Genomic DNA, 16751 nt, shown 5'->3' on the forward strand with positions numbered 1-16751 from the left:
GTCGATTCTTGTCTTTTTTCTGAATACTCACTAAATATAGCGACAAAGTCGCTAAGTTGGCAACACTGGTGAGAGGTGGGTAGCGAGATATCAGTAATCAATGGTAATCACATACTATTTCTTCGTAACTATGATCATTCGAGGACAGTACATTTTTCATTTGGGTCTCGAGATGAATAAACTCAAGAACCTCTGACATGAATTCTTAAACTATGATTTGGGACCCAAAGCGGTTATTAACATGTCATAGGTGGGTCGCGAGATATGAGTGAACATTCAGAATCATATACTATTTCTTCATAATGTTGGTCGTTCGAGGACACTGCATTTCTCATTTGGCTCTCGAGCTTAAAAATGGTAAAAACGTCTGAAACAGCAGATGAATGATTTCGTGTAAGTAATTAACCTACAATATGGTGGGGAACTTTGTCAAACGGCAGAGTTGCTGAGTTTCTTAGCTTGCATAGCAAGTCTTAACTCAATTCAAAAAACCACCCTTCTAAAATTACATTGCAGTGCCGTGACCCGGATTCGAACCGGGGTTGCTGCGACCACAACGCAGAGTACTAACCACTATACGATCACGGCCGGCTTCAAGAGGTGGCTTTGTAAAGCCTACATAGACTGTGAAAGTGATGTGCACAAGCTGGCTAAACTCTTTTCATTTTGGTCTCGATAATGAATAAACTGAAGAAACAATGGAGCTTTACACAGTCGGTAGGTTTTTTCTCATTCAAAAAGTGCCCTTTTTCCGTGACATTGGAATATCTCAATTGCATCCTCCTCACGTCATCTCTAATTCTCTAAACCCATTGGTGAGAAAACCTGAGTGCCCTCCCCTCTGACCTTCTCCACCAATGTGAACAATAAAAAGGTACTGCTGAGATTTGAACTCAGGATCTCCTGTTTACTAGACAGGCACTTTAACCAACTAAGCCACAGCACCCATAAAAGTCATATATGTTGCAGATGTGAACACCCACACCTATTTGAATCAAACCAGTCTCATTAATTTAACCCACATCTCTGTCTAGCAAAATCACATCACAAAAGAGATGTCTTTTACTAATATTGGAAACGATACAGACACCTTCAATTGTCTAGCAACAGGGTTTCTTAAGCTACGTTTTGGGACGCAAAGTGGGCCTGAGCATGTGAGAGGCAGTGTTGCCAGATCCTCAGGAAGGAAAGTAGCTATTGCTGGTCCTAAAAGTAGCTAGAAGTCGCTAAATGACGTCATCACATAATTTTCATAATTGGCCAAGTGGATGTAATTGTGATTGACGCTGTAGGAGAGAGGAATAACGCCTCGGGAGAGACAAAAAGTGAGTAAAAAACACCCTAAGTATGTTTAGAACTACAATTGAACTTTCTTCTGTCGATTCTTGTCTTTTTTCTGAATACTCACTAAATATAGCGACAAAGTCGCTAAGTTGGCAACACTGGTGAGAGGTGGGTAGCGAGATATCAGTAATCAATGGTAATCACATACTATTTCTTCGTAACTATGATCATTCGAGGACAGTACATTTTTCATTTGGGTCTCGAGATGAATAAACTCAAGAACCTCTGACATGAATTCTTAAACTATGATTTGGGACCCAAAGCGGTTATTAATATGTCATAGGTGGGTCGCGAGATATGAGTGAACATTCAGAATCATATACTATTTCTTCATAATGTTGGTCGTTCGAGGACACTGCATTTCTCATTTGGCTCTGGAGCTTAAAAATTGTAAAAACGTCTGAAACAGCAGATGAATCATTTCGTGTAAGTAATTAACCTACAATATGGTGGGGAACTTTGTCAAACGGCAGAGTTGCTGAGTTTCTTAGCTTGCATATTAAGTCTTAACTCATTCAAAAAACAACCCTTCTAAAATTACATTGCAGTGCCGTGACCCGGATTCGAACCGGGGTTGCTGCGACCACAACGCAGAGTACTAACCACTATACGATCACGGCCGGCTACAAGAGCTGGCTTTGTAAAGCCTACATAGGCTGTGAAAGTGATGTGCACAAGCTGGCTAAACTCTTTTAATTTTGGTCTCGATAATGAATAAACTGAAGAAACAGTGGAGCTTTACACAGTCGGTAGGTTTTTTCTCATTCAAAAAGTGCCCTTTTTCCGTGACATTGGAATATCTCAATTGCATCCTCCTCACGTCATCTCTAATTCTCTAAACCCATTGGTGAGGAAACTTGAGTGCCCTCCCCTCTGACCTTCTCCACCAATGTGAACAATAAAAAGGTACTGCTGAGATTTGAACTCAGGATCTCCTGTTTACTAGACAGGCACTTTAACCGACTAAGCCACAGCACCCATAAAAGTCATATATGTTGCAGATGTGAACACCCACACCTATTTGAATCAAACCAGTCTCATTAATTTAACCCACATCTCTGTCTAGCAAAATCACATCACAAAAGAGATGTCTTTTACTAATATTGGAAACGATACAGACACCTTCAATTGTCTAGCAACAGGGTTTCTTAAGCTACGTTTTGGGACGCAAAGTGGGCCTGAGCATGTGAGAGGCAGTGTTGCCAAATCCTCAGGAAGGAAAGTAGCTATTGCTGGTCCTAAAAGTAGCTAGAAGTCGCTAAATGACGTCATCACATAATTTTCATAATTGGCCAAGTGGATGTAATTGTGATTGACGCTGTAGGAGAGAGGAATAACGTCTCGGGAGAGACAAAAAGTGAGTAAAAAAACACCCTAAGTATGTTTAGAACTACAATTGAACTTTCTTCTGTCGATTCTTGTCTTTTTTCTGAATACCTCCTAAATATAGCGACAAAGTCGCTAAGTTGGCAACACTGGTGAGAGGTGGGTAGCGAGATATCAGTAATCAATGGTAATCACATACTATTTCTTCGTAACTATGATCATTCGAGGACAGTACATTTTTCATTTGGGTCTTGAGATGAATAAACTCAAGAACCTCTGACATGAATTCTTAAACTATGATTTGGGACCCAAAGCGGTTATTAACATGTCATAGGTGGGTCGCGAGATATGAGTGAACATTCAGAATCATATACTATTTCTTCATAATGTTGGTCGTTCGAGGACACTGCATTTCTCATTTGGCTCTGGAGCTTAAAAATGGTAAAAACGTCTGAAACAGCAGATGAATCATTTCGTGTAAGTAATTAACCTACAATATGGTGGGGAACTTTGTCAAACGGCAGAGTTGCTGAGTTTCTTAGCTTGCATAGTAAGTCTTAACTCATTCAAAAAACAACCCTTCTAAAATTACATTGCAGTGCCGTGACCCGGATTCGAACCGGGGTTGCTGCGACCACAACGCAGAGTACTAACCACTATACGATCACAGCCGGCTACAAGAGCTGGCTTTGTAAAGCCTACATAGGCTGTGAAAGTGATGTGCACAAGCTGGCTAAACTCTTTTAATTTTGGTCTCGATAATGAATAAACTGAAGAAACAGTGGAGCTTTACACAGTCGGTAGGTTTTTTCTCATTCAAAAAGTGCCCTTTTTCCGTGACATTGGAATATCTCAATTGCATCCTCCTCACGTCATCTCTAATTCTCTAAACCCATTGGTGAGGAAACTTGAGTGCCCTCCCCTCTGACCTTCTCCACCAATGTGAACAATAAAAAGGTACTGCTGAGATTTGAACTCAGGATCTCCTGTTTACTAGACAGGCACTTTAACCAACTAAGCCACAGCACCCATAAAAGTCATATATGTTGCAGATGTGAACACCCACACCTATTTGAATCAAACCAGTCTCATTAATTTAACCCACATCTCTGTCTAGCAAAATCACATCACAAAAGAGATGTATTTTACTAATATTGGAAACGATACAGACACCTTCAATTGTCTAGCAACAGGGTTTCTTAAGCTACGTTTTGGGACGCTAAGTGGGCCTGAGCATGTGAGAGGCAGTGTTGCCAAATCCTCAGGAAGGAAAGTAGCTATTGCTGGTCCTAAAAGTAGCTAGAAGTCGCTAAATGACGTCATCACATAATTTTCATAATTGGCCAAGTGGATGTAATTGTGATTGACGCTGTAGGAGAGAGGAATAACGTCTCGGGAGAGACAAAAAGTGAGTAAAAAAACACCCTAAGTATGTTTAGAACTACAATTGAACTTTCTTCTGTCGATTCTTGTCTTTTTTCTGAATACCTCCTAAATATAGCGACAAAGTCGCTAAGTTGGCAACACTGGTGAGAGGTGGGTAGCGAGATATCAGTAATCAATGGTAATCACATACTATTTCTTCGTAACTATGATCATTCGAGGACAGTACATTTTTCATTTGGGTCTCGAGATGAATAAACTCAAGAACCTCTGACATGAATTCTTAAACTATGATTTGGGACCCAAAGCGGTTATTAACATGTCATAGGTGGGTCGCGAGATATGAGTGAACATTCAGAATCATATACTATTTCTTCATAATGTTGGTCGTTCGAGGACACTGCATTTCTCATTTGGTCTGGAGCTTAAAAATTGTAAAAACGTCTGAAACAGCAGATGAATCATTTCGTGTAAGTAATTAACCTACAATATGGTGGGGAACTTTGTCAAACGGCAGAGTTGCTGAGTTTCTTAGCTTGCATAGTAAGTCTTAACTCATTCAAAAAACAACCCTTCTAAAATTACATTGCAGTGCCGTGACCCGGATTCGAACCGGGGTTGCTGCGACCACAACGCAGAGTACTAACCACTATACGATCACGGCCGGCTACAAGAGTTGGCTTTGTAAAGCCTACATAGGCTGTGAAAGTGATGTGCACAAGCTGGCTAAACTCTTTTCATTTTGGTCTCGATAATGAATAAACTGAAGAAACAGTGGAGCTTTACACAGTCGGTAGGTTTTTTCTCATTCAAAAAGTGCCCTTTTTCCGTGACATTGGAATATCTCAATTGCATCCTCCTCACGTCATCTCTAATTCTCTAAACCCATTGGTGAGAAAACCTGAGTGCCCTCCCCTCTGACCTTCTCCACCAATGTGAACAATAAAAAGGTACTGCTGAGATTTGAACTCAGGATCTCCTGTTTACTAGACAGGCACTTTAACCAACTAAGCCACAGCACCCATAAAAGTCATATATGTTGCAGATGTGAACACCCACACCTATTTGAATCAAACCAGTCTCATTAATTTAACCCACATCTCTGTCTAGCAAAATCACATCACAAAAGAGATGTCTTTTACTAATATTGGAAACGATACAGACACCTTCAATTGTCTAGCAACAGGGTTTCTTAAGCTACGTTTTGGGACGCAAAGTGGGCCTGAGCATGTGAGAGACAGTGTTGCCAGATCCTCAGGAAGGAAAGTAGCTATTGCTGGTCCTAAAAGTAGCTAGAAGTCGCTAAATGACGTCATCACATAATTTTCATAATTGGCCAAGTGGATGTAATTGTGATTGACGCTGTAGGAGAGAGGAATAACGCCTCGGGAGAGACAAAAAGTGAGTAAAAAACACCCTAAGTATGTTTAGAACTACAATTGAACTTTCTTCTGTCGATTCTTGTCTTTTTTCTGAATACTCACTAAATATAGCGACAAAGTCGCTAAGTTGGCAACACTGGTGAGAGGTGGGTAGCGAGATATCAGTAATCAATGGTAATCACATACTATTTCTTCGTAACTATGATCATTCGAGGACAGTACATTTTTCATTTGGGTCTCGAGATGAATAAACTCAAGAACCTCTGACATGAATTCTTAAACTATGATTTGGGACCCAAAGCGGTTATTAACATGTCATAGGTGGGTCGCGAGATATGAGTGAACATTCAGAATCATATACTATTTCTTCATAATGTTGGTCGTTCGAGGACACTGCATTTCTCATTTGGCTCTCGAGCTTAAAAATGGTAAAAACGTCTGAAACAGCAGATGAATGATTTCGTGTAAGTAATTAACCTACAATATGGTGGGGAACTTTGTCAAACGGCAGAGTTGCTGAGTTTCTTAGCTTGCATAGCAAGTCTTAACTCAATTCAAAAAACCACCCTTCTAAAATTACATTGCAGTGCCGTGACCCGGATTCGAACCGGGGTTGCTGCGACCACAACGCAGAGTACTAACCACTATACGATCACGGCCGGCTTCAAGAGGTGGCTTTGTAAAGCCTACATAGACTGTGAAAGTGATGTGCACAAGCTGGCTAAACTCTTTTCATTTTGGTCTCGATAATGAATAAACTGAAGAAACAATGGAGCTTTACACAGTCGGTAGGTTTTTTCTCATTCAAAAAGTGCCCTTTTTCCGTGACATTGGAATATCTCAATTGCATCCTCCTCACGTCATCTCTAATTCTCTAAACCCATTGGTGAGAAAACCTGAGTGCCCTCCCCTCTGACCTTCTCCACCAATGTGAACAATAAAAAGGTACTGCTGAGATTTGAACTCAGGATCTCCTGTTTACTAGACAGGCACTTTAACCAACTAAGCCACAGCACCCATAAAAGTCATATATGTTGCAGATGTGAACACCCACACCTATTTGAATCAAACCAGTCTCATTAATTTAACCCACATCTCTGTCTAGCAAAATCACATCACAAAAGAGATGTCTTTTACTAATATTGGAAACGATACAGACACCTTCAATTGTCTAGCAACAGGGTTTCTTAAGCTACGTTTTGGGACGCAAAGTGGGCCTGAGCATGTGAGAGGCAGTGTTGCCAAATCCTCAGGAAGGAAAGTAGCTATTGCTGGTCCTAAAAGTAGCTAGAAGTCGCTAAATGACGTCATCACATAATTTTCATAATTGGCCAAGTGGATGTAATTGTGATTGACGCTGTAGGAGAGAGGAATAACGTCTCGGGAGAGACAAAAAGTGAGTAAAAAACACCCTAAGTATGTTTAGAACTACAATTGAACTTTCTTCTGTCGATTCTTGTCTTTTTTCTAAATACTCACTAAATATAGCGACAAAGTCGCTAAGTTGGCAACACTGGTGAGAGGTGGGTAGCGAGATATCAGTAATCAATGGTAATCACATACTATTTCTTCGTAACTATGATCATTCGAGGACAGTACATTTTTCATTTGGGTCTCGAGATGAATAAACTCAAGAACCTCTGACATGAATTCTTAAACTATGATTTGGGACCATAAGCGGTTATTAACATGTCATAGGTGGGTCGCGAGATATGAGTGAACATTCAGAATCATACACTATTTCTTCATAATGTTGGTCGTTCGAGGACACTGCATTTCTCATTTGGCTCTGGAGCTTAAAAATGGTAAAAACGTCTGAAACAGCAGATGAATCATTTCGTGTAAGTAATTAACCTACAATATGGTGGGGAACTTTGTCAAACGGCAGAGTTGCTGAGTTTCTTAGCTTGCATAGTAAGTCATAACTCATTCAAAAAACAACCCTTCTAAAATTACATTGCAGTGCCGTGACCCGGATTCGAACCGGGGTTGCTGCGACCACAACGCAGAGTACTAACCACTATACGATCACGGCCGGCTACAAGAGCTGGCTTTGTAAAGCCTACATAGGCTGTGAAAGTGATGTGCACAAGCTGGCTAAACTCTTTTCATTTTGGTCTCGATAATGAATAAACTGAAGAAACAGTGGAGCTTTACACAGTCGGTAGGTTTTTTCTCATTCAAAAAGTGCCCTTTTTCCGTGACATTGGAATATCTCAATTGCATCCTCCTCACGTCATCTCTAATTCTCTAAACCCATTGGTGAGGAAACTTGAGTGCCCTCCCCTCTGACCTTCTCCACCAATGTGAACAATAAAAAGGTACTGCTGAGATTTGAACTCAGGATCTCCTGTTTACTAGACAGGCACTTTAACCAACTAAGCCACAGCACCCATAAAAGTCATATATGTTGCAGATGTGAACACCCACACCTATTTGAATCAAACCAGTCTCATTAATTTAACCCACATCTCTGTCTAGCAAAATCACATCACAAAAGAGATGTATTTTACTAATATTGGAAACGATACAGACACCTTCAATTGTCTAGCAACAGGGTTTCTTAAGCTACGTTTTGGGACGCTAAGTGGGCCTGAGCATGTGAGAGGCAGTGTTGCCAAATCCTCAGGAAGGAAAGTAGCTATTGCTGGTCCTAAAAGTAGCTAGAAGTCGCTAAATGACGTCATCACATAATTTTCATAATTGGCCAAGTGGATGTAATTGTGATTGACGCTGTAGGAGAGAGGATTAACGCCTCGGGAGAGACAAAAAGTGAGTAAAAAACACCCTAAGTATGTTTAGAACTACAATTGAACTTTCTTCTGTCGATTCTTGTCTTTTTTCTGAATACTCACTAAATATAGCGACAAAGTCGCTAAGTTGGCAACACTGGTGAGAGGTGGGTAGCGAGATATCAGTAATCAATGGTAATCACATACTATTTCTTCGTAACTATGATCATTCGAGGACAGTACATTTTTCATTTGGGTCTCGAGATGAATAAACTCAAGAACCTCTGACATTAATTCTTAAACTATGATTTGGGACCCAAAGCGGTTATTAACATGTCATAGGTGGGTCGCGAGATATGAGTGAACATTCAGAATCATATACTATTTCTTCATAATGTTGGTCGTTCGAGGACACTGCATTTCTCATTTGGCTCTCGAGCTTAAAAATGGTAAAAACGTCTGAAACAGCAGATGAATGATTTCGTGTAAGTAATTAACCTACAATATGGTGGGGAACTTTGTCAAACGGCAGAGTTGCTGAGTTTCTTAGCTTGCATAGCAAGTCTTAACTCATTCAAAAAACAACCCTTCTAAAATTACATTGCAGTGCCGTGACCCGGATTCGAACCGGGGTTGCTGCGACCACAACACAGAGTACTAACCACTATACGATCACGGCCGGCTTCAAGAGGTGGCTTTGTAAAGCCTACATAGACTGTGAAAGTGATGTGCACAAGCTGGCTAAACTCTTTTCATTTTGGTCTCGATAATGAATAAACTGAAGAAACAATGGAGCTTTTTACACAGTCGGTAGGTTTTTTCTCATTCAAAAAGTGCCGTTTTTCCGTGACATTGGAATATCTCAATTGCATCCTCCTCACGTCATCTCTAATTCTCTAAACCCATTGGTGAGAAAACCTGAGTGCCCTCCCCTCTGACCTTCTCCACCAATGTGAACAATAAAAAGGTACTGCTGAGATTTGAACTCAGGATCTCCTGTTTACTGGACAGGCACTTTAACCAACTAAGCCACAGCACCCATAAAAGCCATATATGTTGCAGATGTGAACACCCACACCTATTTGAATCAAACCAGTCTCATTAATTTAACCCACATCTCTGTCTAGCAAAATCACATCACAAAAGAGATGTCTTTTACTAATATTGGAAACGATACAGACACCTTCAATTGTCTAGCAACAGGGTTTCTTAAGCTACGTTTTGGGACGCAAAGTGGGCCTGAGCATGTGAGAGGCAGTGTTGCCAAATCCTCAGGAAGGAAAGTAGCTATTGCTGGTCCTAAAAGTAGCTAGAAGTCGCTAAATGACGTCATCACATAATTTTCATAATTGGCCAAGTGGATGTAATTGTGATTGACGCTGTAGGAGAGAGGAATAACGTCTCGGGAGAGACAAAAAGTGAGTAAAAAACACCCTAAGTATGTTTAGAACTACAATTGAACTTTCTTCTGTCGATTCTTGTCTTTTTTCTAAATATTCACTAAATATAGCGACAAAGTCGCTAAGTTGGCAACACTGGTGAGAGGTGGGTAGCGAGATATCAGTAATCAATGGTAATCACATACTATTTCTTCGTAACTATGATCATTCGAGGACAGTACATTTTTCATTTGGGTCTCGAGATGAATAAACTCAAGAACCTCTGACATGAATTCTTAAACTATGATTTGGGACCATAAGCGGTTATTAACATGTCATAGGTGGGTCGCGAGATATGAGTGAACATTCAGAATCATACACTATTTCTTCATAATGTTGGTCGTTCGAGGACACTGCATTTCTCATTTGGCTCTGGAGCTTAAAAATGGTAAAAACGTCTGAAACAGCAGATGAATCATTTCGTGTAAGTAATTAACCTACAATATGGTGGGGAACTTTGTCAAACGGCAGAGTTGCTGAGTTTCTTAGCTTGCATAGTAAGTCATAACTCATTCAAAAAACAACCCTTCTAAAATTACATTGCAGTGCCGTGACCCGGATTCGAACCTGGGTTGCTGCGACCACAACGCAGAGTACTAACCACTATACGATCACGGCCGGCTACAAGAGCTGGCTTTGTAAAGCCTACATAGGCTGTGAAAGTAATGTGCACAAGCTGGCTAAACTCTTTTCATTTTGGTCTCGATAATGAATAAACTGAAGAAACAGTGGAGCTTTACACAGTCGGTAGGTTTTTTCTCATTCAAAAAGTGCCCTTTTTCCGTGACATTGGAATATCTCAATTGCATCCTCCTCACGTCATCTCTAATTCTCTAAACCCATTGGTGAGAAAACCTGAGTGCCCTCCCCTCTGACCTTCTCCACCAATGTGAACAATAAAAAGGTACTGCTGAGATTTGAACTCAGGATCTCCTGTTTACTAGACAGGCACTTTAACCAACTAAGCCACAGCACCCATAAAAGTCATATATGTTGCAGATGTGAACACCCACACCTATTTGAATCAAACCAGTCTCATTAATTTAACCCACATCTCTGTCTAGCAAAATCACATCACAAAAGAGATGTCTTTTACTAATATTGGAAACGATACAGACACCTTCAATTGTCTAGCAACAGGGTTTCTTAAGCTACGTTTTGGGACGCAAAGTGGGCCTGAGCATGTGAGAGGCAGTGTTGCCAAATCCTCAGGAAGGAAAGTAGCTATTGCTGGTCCTAAAAGTAGCTAGAAGTCGCTAAATGACGTCATCACATAATTTTCATAATTGGCCAAGTGGATGTAATTGTGATTGACGCTGTAGGAGAGAGGAATAACGCCTCGGGAGAGACAAAAAGTGAGTAAAAAACACCCTAAGTATGTTTAGAACTACAATTGAACTTTCTTCTGTCGATTCTTGTCTTTTTTCTGAATACTCACTAAATATAGCGACAAAGTCGCTAAGTTGGCAACACTGGTGAGAGGTGGGTAGCGAGATATCAGTAATCAATGGTAATCACATACTATTTCTTCGTAACTATGATCATTCGAGGACAGTACATTTTTCATTTGGGTCTCGAGATGAATAAACTCAAGAACCTCTGACATGAATTCTTAAACTATGATTTGGGACCCAAAGCGGTTATTAACATGTCATAGGTGGGTCGCGAGATATGAGTGAACATTCAGAATCATATACTATTTCTTCATAATGTTGGTCGTTCGAGGACACTGCATTTCTCATTTGGCTCTCGAGCTTAAAAATGGTAAAAACGTCTGAAACAGCAGATGAATGATTTCGTGTAAGTAATTAACCTACAATATGGTGGGGAACTTTGTCAAACGGCAGAGTTGCTGAGTTTCTTAGCTTGCATAGCAAGTCTTAACTCATTCAAAAAACAACCCTTCTAAAATTACATTGCAGTGCCGTGACCCGGATTCGAACCGGGGTTGCTGCGACCACAACACAGAGTACTAACCACTATACGATCACGGCCGGCTTCAAGAGGTGGCTTTGTAAAGCCTACATAGACTGTGAAAGTGATGTGCACAAGCTGGCTAAACTCTTTTCATTTTGGTCTCGATAATGAATAAACTGAAGAAACAATGGAGCTTTTACACAGTCGGTAGGTTTTTTCTCATTCAAAAAGTGCCCTTTTTCCGTGACATTGGAATATCTCAATTGCATCCTCCTCACGTCATCTCTAATTCTCTAAACCCATTGGTGAGAAAACCTGAGTGCCCTCCCCTCTGACCTTCTCCACCAATGTGAACAATAAAAAGGTACTGCTGAGATTTGAACTCAGGATCTCCTGTTTACTGGACAGGCACTTTAACCAACTAAGCCACAGCACCCATAAAAGCCATATATGTTGCAGATGTGAACACCCACACCTATTTGAATCAAACCAGTCTCATTAATTTAACCCACATCTCTGTCTAGCAAAATCACATCACAAAAGAGATGTCTTTTACTAATATTGGAAACGATACAGACACCTTCAATTGTCTAGCAACAGGGTTTCTTAAGCTACGTTTTGGGACGCAAAGTGGGCCTGAGCATGTGAGAGGCAGTGTTGCCAAATCCTCAGGAAGGAAAGTAGCTATTGCTGGTCCTAAAAGTAGCTAGAAGTCGCTAAATGACGTCATCACATAATTTTCATAATTGGCCAAGTGGATGTAATTGTGATTGACGCTGTAGGAGAGAGGAATAACGTCTCGGGAGAGACAAAAAGTGAGTAAAAAACACCCTAAGTATGTTTAGAACTACAATTGAACTTTCTTCTGTCGATTCTTGTCTTTTTTCTGAATATTCACTAAATATAGCGACAAAGTCGCTAAGTTGGCAACACTGGTGAGAGGTGGGTAGCGAGATATCAGTAATCAATGGTAATCACATACTATTTCTTCGTAACTATGATCATTCGAGGACAGTACATTTTTCATTTGGGTCTCGAGATGAATAAACTCAAGAACCTCTGACATGAATTCTTAAACTATGATTTGGGACCATAAGCGGTTATTAACATGTCATAGGTGGGTCGCGAGATATGAGTGAACATTCAGAATCATACACTATTTCTTCATAATGTTGGTCGTTCGAGGACACTGCATTTCTCATTTGGCTCTGGAGCTTAAAAATGGTAAAAACGTCTGAAACAGCAGATGAATCATTTCGTGTAAGTAATTAACCTACAATATGGTGGGGAACTTTGTCAAACGGCAGAGTTGCTGAGTTTCTTAGCTTGCATAGTAAGTCATAACTCATTCAAAAAACAACCCTTCTAAAATTACATTGCAGTGCCGTGACCCGGATTCGAACCTGGGTTGCTGCGACCACAACGCAGAGTACTAACCACTATACGATCACGGCCGGCTACAAGAGCTGGCTTTGTAAAGCCTACATAGGCTGTGAAAGTGATGTGCACAAGCTGGCTAAACTCTTTTCATTTTGGTCTCGATAATGAATAAACTGAAGAAACAGTGGAGCTTTACACAGTCGGTAGGTTTTTTCTCATTCAAAAAGTGCCCTTTTTCCGTGACATTGGAATATCTCAATTGCATCCTCCTCACGTCATCTCTAATTCTCTAAACCCATTGGTGAGAAAACCTGAGTGCCCTCCCCTCTGACCTTCTCCACCAATGTGAACAATAAAAAGGTACTGCTGAGATTTGAACTCAGGATCTCCTGTTTACTAGACAGGCACTTTAACCAACTAAGCCACAGCACCCATAAAAGTCATATATGTTGCAGATGTGAACACCCACACCTATTTGAATCAAACCAGTCTCATTAATTTAACCCACATCTCTGTCTAGCAAAATCACATCACAAAAGAGATGTCTTTTACTAATATTGGAAACGATACAGACACCTTCAATTGTCTAGCAACAGGGTTTCTTAAGCTACGTTTTGGGACGCTAAGTGGGCCTGAGCATGTGAGAGGCAGTGTTGCCAAATCCTCAGGAAGGAAAGTAGCTATTGCTGGTCCTAAAAGTAGCTAGAAGTCGCTAAATGACGTCATCACATAATTTTCATAATTGGCCAAGTGGATGTAATTGTGATTGACGCTGTAGGAGAGAGGAATAACGTCCTCGGGAGAGACAAAAAGTGAGTAAAAAACACCCTAAGTATGTTTAGAACTACAATTGAACTTTCTTCTGTCGATTCTTGTCTTTTTTCTGAATACTCACTAAATATAGCGACAAAGTCGCTAAGTTGGCAACACTGGTGAGAGGTGGGTAGCGAGATATCAGTAATCAATGGTAATCACATACTATTTCTTCGTAACTATGATCATTCGAGGACAGTACATTTTTCATTTGGGTCTCGAGATGAATAAACTCAAGAACCTCTGACATGAATTCTTAAACTATGATTTGGGACCCAAAGCGGTTATTAACATGTCATAGGTGGGTCGCGAGATATGAGTGAACATTCAGAATCATATACTATTTCTTCATAATGTTGGTCGTTCGAGGACACTGCATTTCTCATTTGGCTCTCGGAGCTTAAAAATTGTAAAAACGTCTGAAACAGCAGATGAATGATTTCGTGTAAGTAATTAATCCTACAATATGGTGGGGAACTTTGTCAAACGGCAGAGTTGCTGAGTTTCTTAGCTTGCATAGTAAGTCTTAACTCATTCAAAAAACAACCCTTCTAAAATTACATTGCAGTGCCGTGACCCGGATTCGAACCTGGGTTGCTGCGACCACAACGCAGAGTACTAACCACTATACGATCACGGCCGGCTACAAGAGCTGGCTTTGTAAAGCCTACATAGGCTGTGAAAGTGATGTGCACAAGCTGGCTAAACTCTTTTCATTTTGGTCTCGATAATGAATAAACTGAAGAAACAGTGGAGCTTTACACAGTCGGTAGGTTTTTTCTCATTCAAAAAGTGCCCTTTTTCCGTGACATTGGAATATCTCAATTGCATCCTCCTCACGTCATCTCTAATTCTCTAAACCCATTGGTGAGAAAACCTGAGTGCCCTCCCCTCTGACCTTCTCCACCAATGTGAACAATAAAAAGGTACTGCTGAGATTTGAACTCAGGATCTCCTGTTTACTAGACAGGCACTTTAACCAACTAAGCCACAGCACCCATAAAAGTCATATATGTTGCAGATGTGAACACCCACACCTATTTGAATCAAACCAGTCTCATTAATTTAACCCACATCTCTGTCTAGCAAAATCACATCACAAAAGAGATGTCTTTTACTAATATTGGAAACGATACAGACACCTTCAATTGTCTAGCAACAGGGTTTCTTAAGCTACGTTTTGGGACGCTAAAGTGGGCCTGAGCATGTGAGAGGCAGTGTTGCCAAATCCTCAGGAAGGAAAGTAGCTATTGCTGGTCCTAAAAGTAGCTAGAAGTCGCTAAATGACGTCATCACATAATTTTCATAATTGGCCAAGTGGATGTAATTGTGATTGACGCTGTAGGAGAGAGGAATAACGTCTCGGGAGAGACAAAAAGTGAGTAAAAAACACCCTAAGTATGTTTAGAACTACAATTGAACTTTCTTCTGTCGATTCTTGTCTTTTTTCTGAATACTCACTAAATATAGCGACAAAGTCGCTAAGTTGGCAACACTGGTGAGAGGTGGGTAGCGAGATATCAGTAATCAATGGTAATCACATACTATTTCTTCGTAACTATGATCATTCGAGGACAGTACATTTTTCATTTGGGTCTCGAGATGAATAAACTCAAGAACCTCTGACATGAATTCTTAAACTATGATTTGGGACCCAAAGCGGTTATTAACATGTCATAGGTGGGTCGCGAGATATGAGTGAACATTCAGAATCATACACTATTTCTTCATAATGTTGGTCGTTCGAGGACACTGCATTTCTCATTTGGCTCTCGAGCTTAAAAATGGTAAAAACGTCTGAAACAGCAGATGAATCATTTTGTGTAAGTAATTAACCTACAATATGGTGGGGAACTTTGTCAAACGGCAGAGTTGCTGAGTTTCTTAGCTTGCATAGTAAGTCTTAACTCATTCAAAAAACAACCCTTCTAAAGTTACATTGCAGTGCCGTGACCCGGATTCGAACCGGGGTTGCTGCGACCACAACGCAGAGTACTAACCACTATACGATCACGGCCGGCTACAAGAGCTGGCTTTGTAAAGCCTACATAGGCTGTGAAAGTGATGTGCACAAGCTGGCTAAACTCTTTTCATTTTGGTCTCGATAATGAATAAACTGAAGAAACAGTGGAGCTTTACACAGTCGGTAGGTTTTTTCTCATTCAAAAAGTGCCCTTTTTCCGTGACATTGGAATATCTCAATTGCATCCTCCTCACGTCATCTCTAATTCTCTAAACCCATTGGTGAGAAAACCTGAGTGCCCTCCCCTCTGACCTTCTCCACCAATGTGAACAATAAAAAGGTACTGCTGAGATTTGAACTCAGGTTCTCCTGTTTACTAGACAGGCACTTTAACCAACTAAGCCACAGCACCCATAAAAGTCATATATGTTGCAGATGTGAACACCCACACCTATTTGAATCAAACCAGTCTCATTAATTTAACCCACATCTCTGTCTAGCAAAATCACATCACAAAAGAGATGTCTTTTACTAATATTGGAAACGATACAGACACCTTCAATTGTCTAGCAACAGGGTTTCTTAAGCTACGTTTTGGGACGCAAAGTGGGCCTGAGCATGTGAGAGGCAGTGTTGCCAAATCCTCAGGAAGGAAAGTAGCTATTGCTGGTCCTAAAAGTAGCTAGAAGTCGCTAAATGACGTCATCACATAATTTTCATAATTGGCCAAGTGGATGTAATTGTGATTGACGCTGTAGGAGAGAGGAATAACGTCTCGGGAGAGACAAAAAGTGAGTAAAAAACACCCTAAGTATGTTTAGAACTACAATTGAACTTTCTTCTGTCGATTCTTGTCTTTTTTCTGAATACTCACTAAATATAGCGACAAAGTCGCTAAGTTGGCAACACTGGTGAGAGGTGGGTAGCGAGATATCAGTAATCAATGGTAATCACATACTATTTCTTCGTAACTATGATCATTCGAGGACAGTGCATTTTTCATTTGGGTCTCGAGATGAATAAACTCAAGAACCTCTGACATGAATTCTTAAACTATGATTTGGGACCCAAA

At 40.5% G+C, this 16751-nt stretch overlaps 18 non-coding genes across 18 annotated transcripts; all 18 read right to left on the minus strand.

Annotated features, from left to right (window-relative positions):
* Positions 1 to 516: 516 nt before the first annotated feature.
* trnah-gug lies at positions 517 to 588 on the minus strand. The gene has a single exon. It is a non-coding gene; the product is annotated as a tRNA-His (tRNA).
* A 284-nt stretch (positions 589 to 872) lies between these two features.
* Positions 873 to 946, minus strand: trnat-agu. Its single transcript has one exon. It is a non-coding gene; the product is annotated as a tRNA-Thr (tRNA).
* Positions 947 to 1892: 946 nt separating this feature from the next.
* trnah-gug lies at positions 1893 to 1964 on the minus strand. Its single transcript has one exon. It is a non-coding gene; the product is annotated as a tRNA-His (tRNA).
* Positions 1965 to 3269: 1305 nt separating this feature from the next.
* Positions 3270 to 3341, minus strand: trnah-gug. Its single transcript has one exon. It is a non-coding gene; the product is annotated as a tRNA-His (tRNA).
* Positions 3342 to 3625: 284 nt separating this feature from the next.
* trnat-agu lies at positions 3626 to 3699 on the minus strand. Its single transcript has one exon. It is a non-coding gene; the product is annotated as a tRNA-Thr (tRNA).
* Positions 3700 to 4645: 946 nt separating this feature from the next.
* On the minus strand, positions 4646 to 4717 carry trnah-gug. The gene has a single exon. It is a non-coding gene; the product is annotated as a tRNA-His (tRNA).
* A 284-nt stretch (positions 4718 to 5001) lies between these two features.
* On the minus strand, positions 5002 to 5075 carry trnat-agu. Its single transcript has one exon. It is a non-coding gene; the product is annotated as a tRNA-Thr (tRNA).
* A 947-nt stretch (positions 5076 to 6022) lies between these two features.
* Positions 6023 to 6094, minus strand: trnah-gug. Its single transcript has one exon. It is a non-coding gene; the product is annotated as a tRNA-His (tRNA).
* A 284-nt stretch (positions 6095 to 6378) lies between these two features.
* trnat-agu lies at positions 6379 to 6452 on the minus strand. Its single transcript has one exon. It is a non-coding gene; the product is annotated as a tRNA-Thr (tRNA).
* Positions 6453 to 7398: 946 nt separating this feature from the next.
* On the minus strand, positions 7399 to 7470 carry trnah-gug. Its single transcript has one exon. It is a non-coding gene; the product is annotated as a tRNA-His (tRNA).
* Positions 7471 to 7754: 284 nt separating this feature from the next.
* Positions 7755 to 7828, minus strand: trnat-agu. Its single transcript has one exon. It is a non-coding gene; the product is annotated as a tRNA-Thr (tRNA).
* Positions 7829 to 8774: 946 nt separating this feature from the next.
* trnah-gug lies at positions 8775 to 8846 on the minus strand. The gene has a single exon. It is a non-coding gene; the product is annotated as a tRNA-His (tRNA).
* Positions 8847 to 10508: 1662 nt separating this feature from the next.
* trnat-agu lies at positions 10509 to 10582 on the minus strand. The gene has a single exon. It is a non-coding gene; the product is annotated as a tRNA-Thr (tRNA).
* Positions 10583 to 11528: 946 nt separating this feature from the next.
* On the minus strand, positions 11529 to 11600 carry trnah-gug. The gene has a single exon. It is a non-coding gene; the product is annotated as a tRNA-His (tRNA).
* Positions 11601 to 13261: 1661 nt separating this feature from the next.
* Positions 13262 to 13335, minus strand: trnat-agu. The gene has a single exon. It is a non-coding gene; the product is annotated as a tRNA-Thr (tRNA).
* Positions 13336 to 14640: 1305 nt separating this feature from the next.
* Positions 14641 to 14714, minus strand: trnat-agu. Its single transcript has one exon. It is a non-coding gene; the product is annotated as a tRNA-Thr (tRNA).
* A 947-nt stretch (positions 14715 to 15661) lies between these two features.
* Positions 15662 to 15733, minus strand: trnah-gug. Its single transcript has one exon. It is a non-coding gene; the product is annotated as a tRNA-His (tRNA).
* Positions 15734 to 16017: 284 nt separating this feature from the next.
* On the minus strand, positions 16018 to 16091 carry trnat-agu. Its single transcript has one exon. It is a non-coding gene; the product is annotated as a tRNA-Thr (tRNA).
* Between the last annotated feature and the right edge of the window lie 660 nt (positions 16092 to 16751).

Source organism: Oncorhynchus mykiss, unplaced genomic scaffold, assembly GCF_013265735.2.
Source record: "Oncorhynchus mykiss isolate Arlee unplaced genomic scaffold, USDA_OmykA_1.1 un_scaffold_564, whole genome shotgun sequence".
NCBI lineage: Eukaryota > Metazoa > Chordata > Actinopteri > Salmoniformes > Salmonidae > Oncorhynchus > Oncorhynchus mykiss.